We start from the raw sequence: 6,000 nt of genomic DNA, 5'->3' as shown, positions 1-6,000 counted from the left end.
GCAACCCTAGGCGGTGCCTGATTCACCAGAAACCCTAGCAGGTCGCGCGGGTCAGAGGAGTGAAGACGCGGATCCGGGTACTGTTCGCGGGTATGGGCTGCTCCTTGCGGGCCTGGGCTTCTCCTTGCGGGTCTGGGCGGCTGCTGAACGGGCCTGGGTGGCTGGGCCGCGGATTTTGGGCCTAAGTGCTGGGCTGGAGAGCTTTTCCAGCCAACTTAATGGTTGTTTTGGGTTGTATTTGCCCATTTTTTTAATTTCTTTTCTTTTAATCTAATAAATTAGAAATGGGATTCCACGAATGGGCCGCGAAGAATTTTTTCTTTATTGTTCTTAGCATGCCGTGGATTTTATCACCGTTAAGGTGTTTTGAGCATGATTTTATTTGCATTGTGTGAATGTAAATGCGCATAGAATATCATGCTAGGTTCTATCACGTTTTTTCACTAAGCACGTTTTAATTTCAAGCGAGCATGTTTTATTACATGTGTTCTAGAAATGCATGCTTAGGTTTTCCGTGTCAACGTGATTTAACCTGTAAACCTTTTGAAGTACTCCCTCCGTCCCAATATTCAAGTCTCCTTTCCTTTTTGGCATAAATTACAATACAATTAGTTCAATTAATTAGGTATTCTCTCTCTCTTTCTAACTTTAATCTCACTCTCTCTCACTCTCACTCTCACTCTCTTTCCCAAATCTGTCACTCTCTCTCTCTCTTCGCCTCTTCTCTCTCTCGGACGCCTCACCACCACCGTTCCTCTTCTCTCCCGGTGACCGCAGCGACAAGGCCCTTGCCTCGCCGCCCGTTTTTCGGCGACCAGGGCTCTGCCCTCTCCTGGCGTCAGTAAGGCGCCGCCGCCTCCTATCTCTCCACCGCCTCAACCCTCTGCATCCACCGCCTTCGCCTCTGATCTCCTCCGCCTCCACCGACTCCCTCTTCCAGACACATCCGCGCAGCCAGCCGCCGCCCATTTTTCTAGCGGCGGCGCCGCCCTCTGCAAAACCCTAACCCCTAATTCGCCTCTCTCTCTTCCTTCTGCTGAATCTCTTCAACGAACGGCCTCTCCCTCCACTCACAAATCCAGCACAGAGCCTCGCGCCTCCGCCGCCTCGAGCTTCGACGATTGGTTTTGTTGCAGATCTATCACTCAATTGATTTGGGGAGGGTTTCTCCACCCTTGCGACATGAGATGTAGAGGTGGGAAATTTGGGAAGATTTTGATTATTTTTGCTTCTGTGGAAGATGGGTTTAGCTGATGATGGCTTAAAGATTGAATCTTGGGGCGTTGAGAAATCAAAGGGGAGGAAGAGCGAGATCTGTGAGATGAGAGATTAGGGGGTGGCGTCGCCGTCGGCGGGAATTAGAGAAGGTGGATCTCCTGCTGCCTCGCCAGAAGTCGAGCACAGCAGCGGCGGCAGCGGATTTCCAGATGGTGGAGGAAGTCGAGCACAGCAACAGCTTCGCCGGCGGCGGCAGAGAGATACAGAGAGAGAGGGCGGACTTCATTAGTCAATTTAATTAGTTAATAAAATAACATTAAATAAAACACTAATTATGTGGTCCCTACTAATTTTACATCTAATTTAACTCTCCTAAATACCTGTGCCCAAAAGCAAAGAGACTTAAATATTGGGACGGAGGGAGTAAAAGACTAAGCGGATAATTCAATTTTTTAAATAAAATTGATATAGACCTCCACAGTTGGTTTAAGACAAAGTAAATTAATAATTGGTGTAAACGTCCACACGAACGTAGCTTGCACTCGTTATTAATTTGCAGCTTTTGTCGGTTAAACTTCTAAATTAAAAATATTTTAATCTTGTGAATAAGTGGGAGTTTTGCATGTAAACGTTCACACTATCGTGACTTGCATGTATTAATTTCAGCGAGTTATTCTAGAAATGATTAAAATTAATTATTTTAACCTTGAGAATAGTGGGAGCTTCTCGTGTAAACGTCCACACGAACGTGGCTTGCACGGGTTAGTTTTCATGGATTATTCTAGGAGGGGTTAAAATAAAAGATAGTCATAAAGTTGACTAAATTGTGGTCATTGCTTAGACGTTAATTTCAAGTACAACTCCCCAACGGAGTCCCTTCTTGAAATTGCGTGGTCTAGTTAAGGTCCGTTTGTTGGTCCCATTTTGTCATAAGGATAAGTTGACAATTGAATGAGACCAAAGACTGGGTGTCTGGTCAAATGAAGAGCACATAAACGTCCACACGAACGTGGCTTGCGTGTAATTCGATTGGGCTAACGGAGGTTTCAATAATATTGTTTTATCAAAAGGTTACAATATTATTGCTACGAATCTTTATGCAATAACTTGTTTTCTAATGTGTGCTTGTTTGTTTATATTTCAGATATGTCTGTTACCTCGCTTTTGAATGTTTTATCTGCTAAGCCGCTTACTGGTCCGAATTTTTTGGAATGGAAGCGCAATCTGGGATTTGTCCTAGACGCGGAGGAGTATAAGTTTGTGCTTACTACTCCCGCTCCCGCGAACCTTACTACTCGGTCTTCCGAAGAGCAAAGGGAGGCCCATAAGCGGTGGCATAGGGCGAATAATATGGCGAAAGCTTATATTATGACCACTATGTCTTCTGCGTTGCAGCTGCAACATCAGTCGTTGGAGACTGCGGCTGCAATTATGAGAAACCTCGAGGAGCTCTTTGGGGAATCGGACCGATCAGTCCGTTTTGAACTCATGAGGAAACTCATGTCTTCAAAGATGACGGAAGGTTCGTCTGTGCGCGAGCACGTGCTTGGAATGATTAATCATTTCAATGAGCTGGACGTGCTAGGTGGAGGAATCGAGGATGCTACTAAGGTAGACATGGTTCTCCACACTCTGTCCAAATCCTACGAAAACTTCCGACTCAATGCGGTAATGGGCAAGAAAAAGTTCACTCTAAATGAACTGCTTAATGAGTTGGTAGCGGCCGAGGGGGTCATGGGAAAGAGTCCACAGGCTTTGGCCACTGCCACAGGGCCCAGTTTTCCACCGAAAGGTAGGAAGAAGAAAGGGCCCCATGGCAAGAAAGGCCAAGCAAAAGGTGGGAGCAAGAAGAAGCTAGGCCCGACCGGAGGCGTTGGCAAGCCAAAGGGGAAAGGGAAATGCTTCAAGTGTCAACAAGTAGGACATTGGAAGTCTGATTGTCCCATGATGAATAAAGCTCAAGGTATTTCTACTGCTCTTGTAATGGAAACATATTCAGTTTCGAGATCTTCCCATCAATGGGTTGTTGACTCGGGTGCAACTGACCATGTTTGTTACACCTTGCAGGGGTTCCTGCGGACAAGGAAGCTTAGTGGAGGTGAGCTGGCACTCTCCATGGGAAATGAAGCAAGCTTACTTGTTGTTTCAATTGGAGATGTAAATTTGTTGATTGATGGACATGTTTTGGTTTTGAGAGATGTACTCTATGTTTCGGGTTTTCGGAAAAACTTGATATCGACTATTCAATTACGAAAGTATGGATATTCTGTTCTTTTAGAAGACAGTGCAGTATTCATCAAAGATGGTCAAGTTTTATTTAGAAGTGCGGCTGATTCTCTTTATACTTTTTCATGTCCATTCGATTATTCTTCATCTGCTTATACTTTTACTACAAACCAAAAGAAGAGAAAAGCTTCTTCTCTGGAGAACCAAACTCTTCTTTGGCACCAAAGATTGGGTCACATCAATCTAAGGAGGATCCAAAGATTGGTTTCCGATGGTATCTTGGAGTCTCTCCAAGTAGAACCAATCCTAGTCTGCAAATCCTGCATAGAGGGAAAGATGACGACTCGGCCTTTCAAGGCAAAGGGGTATAGGGCCAAAGAAGTGTTGGAACTGGTTCATTCTGACTTGTGCGGACCTATGTCCACACAAGCTCATGGAGGGTACGAGTATTTTGTCACTTTCATTGATGATTACTCAAGGTATGGATACATTTACTTGTTGCGCTACAAGTCTGAATGTTTTGACAAGTTTCAAACATTCAAGGCGGAAGTAGAGAAGCGACGTGGTAAGTGTATCAAGTCACTGCGATCTGACCACGGTGGCGAATACCTCAGTAACGAGTTTAGAGCATACTTGTTAGAATCTGGGATTACATCTCAGTTGACTACACTGGGTACACCCCAACAGAATGGTGTAGCAGAGAGAAGAAATAGGACTCTTCTAGAAATGGTTCGTTTGATGATGAGTTTCGCTACTTTACCTATTTCGTTATGGGGATATGCCTTAGAAACAACTGGTTACATTCTTAACTTAGTGCATTCTAAGTCGGTTGCAAAGACTCCGTGCGAGCTGTGGTCAGGGTGCAAGCCTTCTCTTAACCACATCCGGATTTGGGGCAGTCCAGCACACGTGCTGAACAAGGATGCCGATAAGTTGAGCCCTAGAACTGAAGTAAAGTTGTTCATAGGATATCCTAGAGGAACGAAAGGTGGTTATTTTTATTGTCCTAAGGATCAGAAAGTCGTTATTAGCACTAACGCAAGATTCTTGGAAGAAGACTATGTAAATAACCACAAAAGTATGAGCAAAATCATCCTCGGTGAGGTCAAAGACATTGGCATGACAAGTCAACCAACTCAGCAAATTGTGCAAGATGTAGTACCCCAAGTCTCATCAAAAAACGCACAAGCTGTCGATACTGAATCTGCAATAGTACCACATCGTAGTGAGAGGGCATCAAAGGGCAAACCGCCCAATCGATATGCGTTTGTCAATGAATCTACGGATTCAGTTGATGATGGGCTTGTCGAAGAAGATCCCTGGACTTACTCAGAAGCACTAGCAGATCCAGATGCTCTTGAATGTGAAGCATGTATGGTTTCTGAATATGAATCCATAACTGCCATGGATGTATACGAGAAATGTTTGCTACCTGTTGGTCGTGAGGCCATTGGCAGCAAATAGGTATACAAGCGCAAAAGAGGACCAGACGGGAAGGTTACGACCTTCAAAGCGAGACTAGGGGCGAAGGGTTATACTCAACGACCTGGTATCGATTATGAGGAAACTTTTTCGCCAGTAGTCATGCTTAAGTCTATTCGAGCTCACTTAGCCATGGCTGCCCATATGAACCTAGAGGTGTGGCAAATGGATGTCAAGACCGCATTCTTGAATGGGTATCTTGAGGAAGATAGAGACATCTATATGCTACAACCAGAGGGGTTCATCAAGGAAGGTGAGGAGCATCTAGTGTGGAAGCTCAAGAAGTCCATTTATGGACTTAAGCAAGCTTCACGATCCTGGAACAAATGTTTCGATGACGTGGTCAAAACTTATGGTTTTGAGCAATGTGTCAACGATAGTTGTGTTTATAGGGTCTGTATCGATGAGAGTTTGGTATTCCTTATACTCTATGTGGATGACATACTTTTCATTAGCGATAATGTGAATGTATTGTCTGGCATTAAGGAGTGGTTATCCCAACAGTTTCAAATGAAGGATCTGGAAGAGGCAGCATATATTCTCGGGATAAAGATTGGTCGTGACCGATCTAAGATAATGTTGAGTTTGTCTCAAACATCCTACATTGACACTGTTTTGGCGCGGTTTAGCATGCAGAATGCCAAGAAAGGTTTTCTACCTTTCAGACATGGTGTTCCGCTATCTAAGGCAATGTGTCCCACAACGCCTGAGGAGATAGCGAGCATGAAGATAATTCCCTATGCCTCGGCTGTGAGAAGTCTCATGTATGCAATGCAGTGTACCAGGCCTGATATTTATTTTGCCGTTGGCATTGCGGCAAGATATCAGGCGAATCCAGGTCAAGCTCATTGGACTGCTGTAAAGCACATACTCAAGTACCTTAAACGGACTAAGGAGTATGCGCTAGTTTACCAGTCTGATGATCTGACACCAGTAGGGTATGTGGACGCCGATTATCAAGGTGATAAGGATAAGAGGCGGTCTACTACTGGCTATGTGTTTAAGTTTGGGGGCGGAGCCATTGTGTGGAGAAGTGTAAAGCAGAAATGCAATTCACTATCCACCATGGAAGCC

The sequence above is a fragment of the Salvia miltiorrhiza genome, chromosome 6, assembly GCF_028751815.1.
Source record: "Salvia miltiorrhiza cultivar Shanhuang (shh) chromosome 6, IMPLAD_Smil_shh, whole genome shotgun sequence".
Taxonomy (NCBI): domain Eukaryota; kingdom Viridiplantae; phylum Streptophyta; class Magnoliopsida; order Lamiales; family Lamiaceae; genus Salvia; species Salvia miltiorrhiza.
The sequence above is the reverse complement of the archived record's forward strand: the minus strand, read 5'-3'. Positions refer to the sequence as shown.